We start from the raw sequence: 13,723 nt of genomic DNA on the forward strand, positions 1-13,723 counted from the left end.
TGCTGCTAGTCAGTGGATGAGCAGTGTTTGTGCTGCTTTTGCCCTTTCCTCATCTATGCTAGTGAGTTCAGGATCTGGTCCCTAGAATAGAAGCGAGGAGAGATCAAATTTTCCCTTCAGCATTTAGTATGGCTTGAGAGTGCTATGGTTCTACCAACCTGCCCCATTTTTCGAACAAAGAAATCTAAGCTCAAAGTGCACTTTTTTGAAAAGTGAAAGTGTATTTTCTTCGTCAGTGGGTCTGCTTCCCTGTATGTGTTTCAGTTGCAAATATGCTGACTTTGCCGACAATTTTTTTTAATGATTACTACTTTTTACTCCTGTGAGCAATGAAAGCTGTCAGTGTGAGAGTGAAAGAATGTTGTTCAGGTGGTGAGTGCTGCTACTACGAGGGAGCTCACACCACCAGTGACAGCAATGTTCATTATGTTTCAAATCAAGAACCAATTTCTGTCTTCACTCCCTCCTGTGCAAATGGAAGAATTTGGAATGTGGAATCCTTTTCTACTGTTTATGATGCATGAGCTGGAAAGAAGCTAGTGTGACTTCCAGATTCCAAGTAAAGCAGATGAAACTGCCAGCCAAACCATGGCCCCAATTTGGGAAAGTCCTTAGGCATTGACTTCAATGCTATTTAAGCACGTATGCTAAGTTGAACCCATGCTTAAGTCCTTTCTGTAGCGGTGGCTGTATTGTTAGTAGTAAAAAACAAACAAAAACCCAGAAAATGTTCTGCTTCCACTCACACCTCATGCAGTCACAGGACCTCAGTAAAACTTGACATGATGTAAAAGAAAGAAGAATTTGTCCTGAACTGATCAGATAAATAATTGTGAAGGATACATTCCCCGGGGGGTGGAGTAAGGTATGAGAATGGAGGAACCCATCTCACTCTACACCGTGTGTACATAAGACTAGACAGTATAGCAGTCTATATACACAAGGGTGCACAGATTGCTTCTGTCCTGCTGCCTTGGAAACATGTAGCACCTCCAAGGGAGAAGAGTAGGAGCAATTAGGCCTGCTGTGCTGTGCCTTCGATGCATTTGGTAGCAGAGCTGACTGACTGCGTTGGAGGTAATAAGCAATACCCAATAAAAGTGGGGATGCTGTTTCATTCCAAAGAGCCTGACATGAATTACTTCCAGTGTTCCCCCAGGGAGGTGGTGGCTCCCCACTGGCTCAAAAAGAGGGTTGTGCCTTAGAGGTACAGCAAAGCCCTAAGTGTCAAAAAAACATGGAACCCCCCACAGTGCTGTTTTCACAAAGTCATTTTTCAGAGCACAATTGTACTGTGTAGCTCTTTTAAATCAGAAATTCATCTTCAACATTTGCACAACTTCCCTTATTCTGAATCTTTGTCTGAAGGTTCTAACAGGTTATGTCATCTTTTCTATTATCCCATCCTCTCTACAAAACCATCATGTTTGATGGGCCAGAGTGGAGCTGCTATGGCAGAAGTTTTGACTTTCATGACACCTGGGAAAACCCTCAAAAATCATAGCTGCCTTCTTGGCCTATTTACCGTATATTCCAGGTTCCAGTTATTTAACTGAAAACCACAGTTTTGACCAATGCTCAAATCTCATTAAAATTTTCCAATAAGTACAAGCAGAAGGGATTGTCTTTCTGATTTGCACAGTATTCCCTTTAAAATTAATATATACATAAAAAGTCAGATGGCTTGTGTGGAGGATCATAGTGCATATCTGTTGTGAGTTTGTATATTATAAAGATGTTTTTGTACTGAATTCAGGATTATGAAATAAAGTATATTTCACTTTCTGAGATTTTACTGATCTGTTTGGCTTTGCTTTTGTGATCAGATCCATAAGTACAATATAAACATTCAAAATAAGAGAAATGTATTAAAGCACTTTGTATATGGTTATGGAATAGGGAAATATTAACTGCATTTTACAAAAGAAATGGTGAACCACAGTACTTTGGATATTGTTTATCAGTTTATCCAGATTGCTTCTGTTTCATGCCTATAACAGCTCAGTCGCATTGCTTTTCTCCAGTCTATAACTGGCATTTTTGCTTTGTCAGTAAAGAAACTGGTATTCATGAAGAAGGCAATTCTGTTGCATCCTCTTATTTTACGCTACTTCATTAATTCAAATGCATTAATATGCCAGATTTCAAAATCTGAGTCATTTAAATCAGACCACTATTTTATAAGCTTGTGACATAAAGGCAACTCACCTTAGCTCAAGGGAAAAATGTTCACTTAAGCAAAATGCTTTACCCAGATAGAGTAATTGACTATAGCATTTTTCTTATTTGTACTTTTCACTCAAGAATCCAGATGGATTAAGTGAAAGCAGCAGGGTGAATAAGAGATAATTTAAATATTATCCGTTGATGACACAAGTTAACATTTAGCTCTTTAATAGAAACACAGCTCAGCGCAAAGCCTTCCTTTAGTGGCCTTTTGAATTGTCATTGCCCATTTGCTGTTACTTTCAATAGAAAGTTGTTTTCCAGTTCCTATCAGTCCAATAAGATACTGTGTGGATAATCAGAAGGGCATGAAACTGATGGTCACCATGATAGGCACTAAAGATTGAGGTAAGGACAGGGTGACAGCCATCAGCTACGAATGTTTTTGCTTTTAGCCTTGTAAGTCAAGCACTAAGAGAATGCATACATTGCAGTTAGTCATCTGTGGCTGGCCTGTTCCAGCCAATGCAGGCTTGTCAGGCTTGGGCTAAGGGTCTGTTTAATTGCAGAGTAGATGCTGGGCATGGACTGGAGCCTGGGCTTTGGGAATGACTCCCTTCACACATTTCAGAGCTCAGACTCCAGCCCAATCCCTAGCATCTACACAACTATTAAACAGCCCCTTATCTTGAGCTCTGTGAGCCGGACAAAACGAATGCAAGCCAGTAGCAGGTGTTCAAATGCAGCACAGGTGGCCTTACATTTGCATTTTACTGAAGCTGAAGGTCCTAATAGCTTAACAAAGGACAGTCAGAAGAATATTAAGCCATATTTAAATTGAAACATTTAAGGGCTTGATCCAGTTCTGACTGAAACCACGCAAATCCTTCCACTGACTCAGGTCAGTGTTGCCTCGGGTGCTGTGGTTCAAGCTGATATTTCTCTCCCTTTGCTACCTTGTTAGGAGAACCTTGTTTCCAAAGAACACTGAGTACAAGTGGATCCGTGGGCACAAGTCACTGAAATGACATGAGTATCCTGCCTTAAATTATAAAACCAAAGAACTTCTGAAGGGAGAGTGGTACTTCCTTTTTCATTTCATTTTCCTTAGGGATAGCAGTGGTAACAGAAGAGGGCATTAGTGCTGCAGTGTGATAGTCCAGGAAATACTTTCTTCATAGACAAGAGCGAGAATGCAGTAGTGTTGCAGTGTTTTGTCATGGAAGATCACCTGCTTCCCTCAGGCTGACTCAAGATGATGGGCAAAAGCATATGCAATGCTATGATGGCCATGCATATCAACAACGTAATCACCTGGCTCACAGGGACGACAGAACGACAATCTAAAATTAAAATTCTCCTGCATTGTCTGACCTTTAAAGTTAGTTCATTTTTTTTCTAACTTTCATTTCCTACAACCGTATAATCTAAAAACAAGCTGAAATTTTAAACACTCAAGGAAAGCAAAGAAGAAAACCCATATTTTCCAGTTATATTAGTATGTTTTGCACACCATATGCAGTAGCAATGACAGTATATGAGCAGAAGTTTGCACTGAATTCCCACCGTAATTCAATCCTGCAAGCCATTCTGCACTGCTGAAAGCAACATGAAGAGCCAACCAAAAGGTCAGTCCTGTGATGGGTGACATACTTGCTCTGTCAAAGCCAATGGCAAAACTCTCATTGTCTTTAGTGAAGCAAGGATTTCATCCCCACTGTGTGCTCAGCTCTCGTATGCAGATGTTTAGAAAAAATGAACACAGCCCTCACCCATGCGAGCAGATCTCTATGTCCACAATGAGAAGTCCCCAGGCGACAAGGAGACACAATGGGCATGAGAAGGAGTAGAGGTAGGGTGCTGGGTCCTCAGCTGGTGTAAATGGATACAGCTCCATACATTTCAGAGGAGCTGAACTCATTTACACAAGTTCAGAATCTGGTTTAGAGGACGTAGGTGCTTATATGCAATTCAAGAAATATCTTAGGTTTTATTTTAGGATTTTCAATTACTCCTATTGCCAGCTAGGGGCAGGTCACTTCTATGTGCTTAATAATTGCAGTTAAAGTGGTGGTGGCGGGGAAGGGGGAAAGACTAGGTGCAGGTGTGAGGGACTAACCATTGGCATGCCTTCAACGGACAGCTCTCATGACACGACTGACCATATTCAGCCTCCCTGGGTTGATATGAATTCAGAATCAGGGACCCAGTGGCTTCTGCTAGGGAGTTGGGGATATGTGGATAATGTGAGTGACAAAGCCCAGAAGACACGGTGAACTGGGTGGTCAGAAGCTGCAGTAACACATCTTCTCGGTAATCTCTAACAGGGAGCTCTCTGTGGAACCCCGCCTTAATCTAAAGCTGCACCTCAAAGTTGAAATGCTGAGTGAGGGTGGTGACAGTACTACTGAACCTGACTGACATACTGACATCACAAGACAGTTCCCTTCTGGGGCACAGGGGAATTACTGGGTGTAGTTGGAAGGAGCATGCGTAGAAGTAACAAGACATGGACAGATAATAAAGCCAAAAATATCTTATTGCTGCTGTACAAATCCATGGTACACCCACATCTTGAATATTACGTGCAGATGCAGTTGCCCTATCTAAAAAATTCAGACTTGAAAAAGATTCAGAAAAAAAATCCACAAAAATTATTAGGGGTACAGAACATCTTCCCTTCCAGGGGGGATTAATAAAATGAACTTTTCAGCTTGGAGAAGAAGTGACTAAGGGGGGATATGATGAGGTCTATGAAATCATGACTGATGTAGAGGAAATAGATAAGGAAATGCTAGTTACTCATAAGGCAGGAGTTAGGAGGTCACTAAATGTAAGTCTTTCTTCACACAGCGCACAGTCAGCCTGTGGAACTCCTTGCCAGAGGAGATTTTGAAGGCCAAGACTATAGTAGGGCTCAAAAAATAACTAGATACATTCATGGAGGATGGGTCCTTCAGTGTCTATGAGATAGGACGGGCAGGGATGGTGTCCCCATCCTCAGTTTGTCAGAAGCTGGGAACGGACAACAGGGGATGGATCATGTGATGATTATCTGTTCTGTTCATCCCCTCTCTGGCATCTGGCACTGGCCACTGCTAAAAGGCAGGATATTTGGTTAGCTGGCCTTTTGGTCTGAGCAAGGATGGTCATCCTTATGTGCTTATGTTCCCTGCATGAACTTTTGTGAGGATCTGGCTGTGGCCACACTAGCCCCTCCTTTCAGGGAAGCTATGGTAATGTGGCACTTTGGAATATGGTAATGAGGCATTCCAGGAATATGCAGTGCCTCATTAGCATAATAGCAGCCGCACGTGCTTCGAAACTGCTGGTTTCGTAATGCACGCCGCCTGTGTAGCTGAGGGCTTTTTGAAACAACCTCCTGATTTCGAAAGCCCCTTCTTCCCATTTGGTTTTGGGAAGAAGGGGCTTTCAAAATTGGGGGGGAGTGTTTTGAAAGGCCCCCAGCTACACAGGTGGCATGCATTTCAACTGGCAGTTTCAAAGTGTGCATAGCTGCCATTATGTTAATGAGGTGCTGCATATTCATGGAGTGCCTCATTAGCATATTCCAAAGTGCCATATTGCCAAGAGGAGGTGCTAGTGTGGCCTCAGCCTCTCTCTCTCACAGCCAGTGGCTTACTACAACCGTTGAGTGCATTGTTCTTGCCATCCACAAGCATGATCTCCCTTCAGCTTTACTCGACTCTACTCGGCTTAACTCCTTACAGGATCATGAGGCTCAAAAAAACCCACTGGGCTCCACCAGTGACTCACAGTGGATTTCTCACAACCCTCCCCAGCTTCCTTGAAAAATACAGCCCTGTGTGTTAATGCACCTTTCTGTTTTGCTGGAATTTTACATTAAGGATGTTATGCAACACCCGCAAAATGGCATAGTAATTTAGTGTCATTATTGTATGCTTTGGGACCAATCCTGCATGAGCTACTGCCAGAGAAGGTGGTGGTCTAGATACAGTTATGCCAGGGGTGTCCCATCAGGCTAATTAAGGTGACATCTGCCTGCACTGAGCTGTGGGGGTGGCAGTAAGCAGATGGAAGTGGTGCAAGTAAGCAAAAGTTCTTACTGGTTTGGGGCGAGGGGAACACCAGCTAAGCAGGGGGTACATGATGTCCCACATGACTCTGGTCTGCCCCCAGCCAGGACACGCGGGCCCTTCCACTCTCCACTCCACATTACCTGGCAGGAGCAGGGCTGGAGGTGGTACAGCAGTGGTAGGAGCTGCTGACAGTTCTGCTCCTTTCCTCAGCAAGGAAAAGAGCAGAAGTCCCAGCACACCCTCCAGCACTGTGCACAGAGACAGAGCTCCGTGGAGAGGCTGCGGGTGGGGATAGGACCTGGTGTTCTGCTCCTTTTCCCATTGGGAGGGGCAGCGAGCAAAGGAGCAGAAAGTGGCAGCTCTTCTGGCTGCTGTAGCGCTCCCAGCCATGTCCCCCACTCCTCAGTCCTGTATGCTGAGGCACGGCTGCCATTGGAGCAGCTAGGGAAGGCCGGCAGGCAGGCTCTGCAGTACGCTGTCCTGGATAATAATAACTTGCTGGTCCAGCATACTGGACCATGTTGGCCCACTTGTTCCACTGAGAATGGAGGTCTGTGTGTGGGGGTGTGTGTGGAGAAGATTTGGTCCCATTGTCCCGTATTTCACACTCTACATTCTCGTAGCAGAGTATAATTATGTTAATTACAGTGACTGTTAAACATCGTGCTCATAGCTGTACTCACAGCTAGCTGATTTCCCTTCAGTCACGATTTGGTAAAGAATCTTTCCATTTTTTGTATACGCTCATATTTACTGGTCCAGTGGTGTCCTTCTCCAGCTAGTGCAGTGTTACTGTAATTTATTGTCCGATGGATGAAAGGCTGCATATGAGTAAACAGGGTGCCCTTCTAGCCAAGAAGGCCAACAGCATACTAGGGTGCATTAGGAGGAGCATTTCGAGCCGATCCAGAGAACTAGTTGTTCCCCTCTTTTTGGCACTGGTGAGGCCACATCTGGAATATTGTGTCCAGTTTGGGCCCCCCAGTATAAAAAGCATGTGGCTGTGTTGGAGCAGGTTCAGCAGAGGGCAACAAAAATGATTAAGGGTCTGTAGCACAAGACCTATGAGGATAGGCTTAGAGATTTGGGTTTGTTTAGTTAACAGAAGAGAAGACTTAGGGGTGATTTAATAGCAGCCTTCAACCTCTTGAAGGGGAGCTCTAAAGAGGAGGGTAAGAAACTGTTCTCAGTGGTGTCAGATGACAGAACAAGGAGTAATAGTCTGAAGTTGAAGAGGGAGAGGTGTAGGTTAGATATTAGGAAAAACTACTTCACCAGGAGGGTGGTGAAGCATTGGAATTCGTTGCCTAGAGAGGTGGTAGTTTCTCCATCCCTCGAGGTTTTTAAGTCCTGGCTGGACAAGGTGCTGGCAAGGATGACTTAGTGGGGGTTAAGCCTGCTTGAAGCAGGGGGCTGGACTAGATGACCTCCTGAGGTTCCTTCCAGCCCTAGGATTCAATGATCCTGTGATGTCTTGCTCCAAAGTTGTTGCTTCTTGGGCAAGGGTATGGTTGAAACACAGCTCTGCAAACACAGAAAAGACTTGTGAAGAGAGAGGACATTTGGGCATATAATGGCTATTATTATGACAGAGTAGTTTGTGATTATAATCAGGCTGTGTCATTTTTGTGCTTAGTCAGTGGGTTTAAATCAGTAAAATAAATACATGGGCTAAAAATTAGCTTCATAAGTGTTACAGAAAATGGCTGTCAGATTTTCCTGTATGTTTGAAACCATTGCTTACTTGTTTGTCCACTGGATGTACCTGGAATAAATTACATAAGCATTTAATAAGAGGTATATTGTGTGACAAGGGAAGTGGAAAGAATGCAGCCACAGATAACACATGACTGCAGCAAAACTGATGGTTGCTGTGGTCCCAGGGAACAAGAGATTCCGGCTCCCTGCAATGGAATGGGTGGGGCCGAGGGTGGAAGGGGTGGGGCTTAGGGCATTAAGATGTGCAACCCCCTTTCCCTCACAAACTCCCTCAGAGCTGCACATGGAGCAATGGCTCAGTGTTCCACAACGTTTCAAAGGGGCCTGCAACTCTGGCTCCACTGCTGCTACTTTAGTTGTGGTGGCAGCTGGAGCTCCAAGCCCCTTCGAAATGTTGGACCCAGGGGCACCCACCCCTTTTTACCCTTCCTGTCAGTAGACCTGCAAGACAGTGTCCCTTCCCGATGTGCTAAGAAGATGCCCTGTGTACAAATGGCTCAACACGAGCCAAAAGATGCCAATTTGAATGAAATACCTTTTAAAGCAACCCTGTCAAATATAACAGATAAATATGGAAAGTCTTACCATGCAGAGTTGGCTTTGGAACTGTGGAGCTTGATTTGAGCATGGCTAACAACCTTCTTAAGGCCAGGCAAAATGAATATGAAAAACTGGGTATGTCAAACCATTCAAGATCCATAAGGGACAAATCCAACAGATGGCAAAATTCTGTCTTTTCCTGATTGGGTCTGCCAAAGGAATAAAAGGACCCATCTTATCCTTCTGCCAGTGCTGCCATATTGTTACCAGGCAGGGTTCTCCTTTGAGAAGTAGGTGGATGGCCTGGCCAACAATCTGTCAGTCTGAGTGAGGACATGGCCAGGCAGTCATCCTCCTTATGTCTATGCTGCCATTTCCTGTGAGCATAAGAGGGAGCCTGGCTATGTACCTAAATATTATGGCCAATATTTTGCCCAAAATACTTCCAACTAATTTCTGAGAAAGTTGTGTGACGACTTTGCCGGTATATAAGGACAAACCCTTCATAAACAGCTGTTTGATTCTTTGTGTGAAACACAGTAAAGGGAAATGCTATCGAGCCTCAGAGGGCTGACATGCACAGCTTGCCTGCTGTTTTAGTGGCTAAACCGATTTACCATAGCTCTGCAACCAACATCTTCTCTAGTGAGTTTAAATTCCTGTATACCTGCTTTAGTATGCGAAGCCACTGGTGGAGGCTTATGATTCATGCCCATCACTCTCTAATTTAGGGTTCTCTTCCAATATACCAGTGTGGCCAAAGGGAGTTCCAGGGACTGCAAGTGATCACTGTCGTTATGGTATGTTGGCTTTGTTCAGAACTAGTGATTTAAATAAGCAATATCAGTGGATTTGACTGATGTTGTAGAATATGGGCCTGCTGCTGCTTAAGCTACAGAGGTCAAAAACAAAAGCTAAGCTCTTTGAAGTCAAAGAGGAGGACAATTTTCTTCTGATAAAATTTTATTTAGATTGTTTTATTTTGATCATATCAGATTTCTAAATGTTCTACATAGAATTAAATATTTCATGTAATGGAGGATGATGCACTGAAATGACTCACTCAGCTAACATCTTGATGTGTTCAGATTACCTTAGAAAACACTTGTAAGTGATACATAAACACTTTATGTATTTATATATGAACTTGCACATACACAAGAACAGAAGAATGGCCATACTGAGTCAGACTGATGGTTCATCTGTCTCAATATCCTGTCTTCTGACAGTGGCAGATGTCAGATACTTCAAAGGGAATGAACAGAACAGGACATTCTTCTCTGAGTACCAGTCACCGTGTATATTCCACACAAGGGATATTCAGGCACACCATGTGCCTGTGTCCAGAAATTCTTCAAAGCAGTGTCCATTGGCCCACACATGTATAGTAGGTCTCCTTGTGCTCCCAACTTAGGGCGTAAGAGGCAGTGCGGGTCAATGTCTCCCATGTTCCTTCTTCCCAATGTATGGACTGAGTTGGAACTGTGTCTTTCCACCCATTGTATAACTTGCAAAGAAAGAAAACATTTGTAACTAGCAATATATCTTGACTTAGTACTTAATCTTTAAAGTATTTCTTTTCTTCTAGTTGAGGAATCTTTCCCTGCCTCCAAAACTGTGCACAGAGTCCTGAGATTCCAAAATTGCATTTTCTGCCCTTGCTCCTTCTCCATCAGTAACGGACATCAGTGGTGCCTGCACTGTTCGGGCAAGGTGCATATCTCTGTAAAGTACAATATCTGTTGCTCCTTCCCATTCAGAACTCAAGAAGCTCATAACTTTCACCTGTGAGAGTATCTGATGGAGAAAGCTAACAGGTCCTGCTCCAAATTGTGCCCAGGAGACATCCCCCTCCCTGTACATTTTCACAGCGAGTTACTCCACTATTGGATCTCTCTTCATTCCAAACATCTTGATGTGTTCTGATTGCCTTAGAATGAATGGAAAGCTGTGCTTGTACTGTTCCACAGGAGCCAGGGGTTTCAACTCCAAGGGCAATGCTTGTCTGCTGTCTTGGGTAAACCTCCTCTGATATATTTGTCTTTCCATTCCCCTCCTTCTGCATGTCATGGGGAAGATGCATTGTCACTGAGTCAATATGATTCTTCTAGCTCCCTACTGACCCAGCCTGTTCTGGGTCATGGAACTTCCAATAGCATCTGCCCCTCAACAGTCAGAATCTGCCAATTCTCAGATCTCCTAAGACAGGATAAAAATCTAACATCCCAATCTGGGCTCATTCTACCTCATTGCCTGGCATCTGGATGAGAATCAGAAATAAAATGCTTATGCTTTGTACCTAATTAGAAGATCTTCAACCAAAGTAGAAAGGATCTCACGACAAGCTACCCGGCCAAATGGAGATGCATTTTGGTCACGGGATAACTCCACCAAGCAAGTTCTTAAAGCATACTGGTTATCCTAGACTATCTTTTGACCCTGAAGACATCAGGTCTTTCTATTGGTTTGCTGAGAGTAAACCTAATAGCGATTAGCACCTTCCTCCCTTTGGGGGCAGAATGTGCCATGTTTACTCACCCTGCTACAACAGGATTTATGAAAGGTCTTATCAAGAACTTCCCACAAGTGCTTAAAGCTACATCTCACTGGGCCTTAACTTTGTCCAATCAGCATTCATGGATCTGACTTTCAAACATCTGGAAATGTTCATACAGCCTCCAGTTACAGTCAGTAACATCCACCTTTATCGATGATCCATCCCTTGCCACCTGGTCCCATCTTCCAGCAGTCTGAGGTTTAGGTACATCCAATGAGCACCTAACCATTATGGCTAATATCCACTGAGAACTCCAAGATCTCCTTCTTGAGTGATTACAGTTAATTTAGACCTCATAATTTAGTATGTATAGCGGGAACAATGTTTTCAAGTATGCATTATTTTGCACTTATCAAAATTGAATGTTATCTGCCATTTTCTTACCCAGTCACTCAGTTTTGTGAGATCCCTTTGTTAACGTTTCACAGTCAGCTTTGGACTTAACTATCTTGTGTAATTTTGTATTGTTTGCAAACTTTTGCCACCACACTGTGTGCGTTTTAGTTAATAAACACGTTGAACATCACTGGTCTCAATACAGATTTATGGGGGAATCCACTATTACTTCTTTCCTCTCTAGTAACAGACTGTGTATTTCTATACTTTGTTTCCTATCTTTTATGAAGTTACTGATACATGAGGGGACCTCCTCTCTTATCTCATGCCTGCCAATATTTTGGTGACAGACCTTGTCAGAGACTTTCTTAAAGCTCAACTACAGGTTGAACATCTCTAGTCCAGAACCCTCGGGATCTGACTGGTGCTGAATGAGAGAATTTGGTGGACCATGGGAGGTCAATATTGTCTAGCACATTACCAACACTCCCACTGCTTACAGGGCTCTTAGAAGACATTTAGGCATAAATTGCAGCTCAGTAACAGAAGAGGACGCTGAGAGCCAGGACTGGAGGCTGGAAATAAACTTTATGGGACCACAGGACGCTTGGCCACACCTATTATAAGTGACCACCCAGCTAACTAAAATCATGCCGACTTATAGATGTTGAGTAATTTCAAAAAAATAGTTATTCTAGCACAGGCATAAAATACAGTGGCTAGCCCAGTTTACAAGTTGGTGCCATTTCTTTTCACTTAATGAATGAGAAGAATTGGTGACAATAAGAGTTTCTTGGTGAAAAGAATCACTGAAGGGTGTTTTAAGAAGGAATTTGAATGAGGAAAGACTGGTCATTCAGTGCATAGGGAATGGGAAACTGTTTCATACCTAAGTAGCAGCAAAGGAGGAAAGCAGAAAGGTGAGTACAGAAGGACACAAGGTGAGCAAAAATGTAGATGGCTGTGATGGCATTTAGGAGCAATTTAGTGGTATAGCTAAAATTGAGTATCCATAGTCATTTTCTATGTCTAGTATAGACATAACTTTAGAGGAGAGGAAGGTGATCAGGAATAGCCAACGTGATTTCACAAAGGGCAAGTCATGACAGACCAACCTAATTGTCTTCTGTGATGACATAACTGGCTCTGTGATATGGGAAAAGTGGAGGAAGTGACTTACCTAGATTGTAGCAAAGCTTCTGACATAGTCTCCCACAGTATTCTTGCCAGAGAGTTAAAGAATATGGCTTGGTTGAATGGACTATAATGTGCATAGAAAGCTACCTAGATCATTGAGGTCAATGTGTAGTGATCAATGGCTTGATATCTAGCTGGCAGGAGGTATCATGTGGAGTTCCCAGGGGTCAGTCCTGGACCCAGTTTTGTTCAATGTCTTCATTAATGATCTGGTTGATGGGTTGGATTGCACCCTAAGTTTGCAGATGTCACTAAGGTGTGGGAGAGGTAGACGTGCTGGAGGGTAAGGTTAAGGTACGCTGATCTAGGCATATTAGAGGATTGGACCAAAAAAGTCTGATGAGGTTCAACAAGGACAAGTGCAGAGTCCTGAAATTAGGATGGAAGAATCCAGTGCGCTGCTATAGGCTGGGGACCAACTGGCTAAGTGGCAGTTCTGCAGAAAAGGATCTGAGAATTACAGAAGATGAGAAGTTAGATGTGAGTCAACCATGTGCCTTTCTTGCCAAGAGGACCAAAGGCATATTGGGCTGCATTAGTTGGAACATTGTGCTGATTGAGGGAAGTGATTATCCCCTACTATTCAGCACTAGTGAGGCCACTTCTAGAATAGTGTCCAGTTTTATGCCACCCGCTGCAGAAAGGATGTGGATAAATTGGATAAAGTCCAACAGAGGGTAAAAAAATGATGAGGGTAGTGGGGTGCTTGACTCGTGAGAAGATGATGAGGGACCTGAGCTTATTTAGCATGCAGAAGAGAAGAAGATGAGGGATTTGATAGGAGCCTTCAGCTACCTGAAGTCTAGTTCTAAAAAGGATGGAGCCAGGCTATTCTCAATGGTGGCAGATGACAGTACAAGAAGCATTGGTATCAAGTTGCAGTGGGGGAAGTCCAGCTTGGATATTAAGAAAAAATATTTCACTAGAGGGTGGTGAAGCACTCGAACGGATTGCCTAGGGAGGTGGTAGAATCTCTATCCTTAAGAATTTTAAAGCCAGGATTGACAAAGCCTTGGCTGGGATAATTTAGTTGGGCTTTGAGAAGGGATTTCGACTAGGTGACCTCCTGAGATTTGCTCCAACCCTAGTTTTCTGTGATTCTGTGATATTAGGGATTTGTGAAGAACAAATCATGCCAAACCAACCT

The 13,723-nt window shown here is 43.4% G+C and overlaps 1 protein-coding gene across 2 annotated transcripts in view; it reads left to right on the plus strand.

Moving 5' to 3' along the window:
- GLRA2 (glycine receptor alpha 2) overlaps window positions 1-13,723 on the plus strand; it is a 175,645-nt gene that overhangs the window by 2,948 nt on the left and 158,974 nt on the right. The gene's annotated exons all lie outside the window — the stretch shown is intronic.

This window comes from Carettochelys insculpta, chromosome 1, assembly GCF_033958435.1.
Source record: "Carettochelys insculpta isolate YL-2023 chromosome 1, ASM3395843v1, whole genome shotgun sequence".
Classification (NCBI taxonomy): domain Eukaryota; kingdom Metazoa; phylum Chordata; order Testudines; family Carettochelyidae; genus Carettochelys; species Carettochelys insculpta.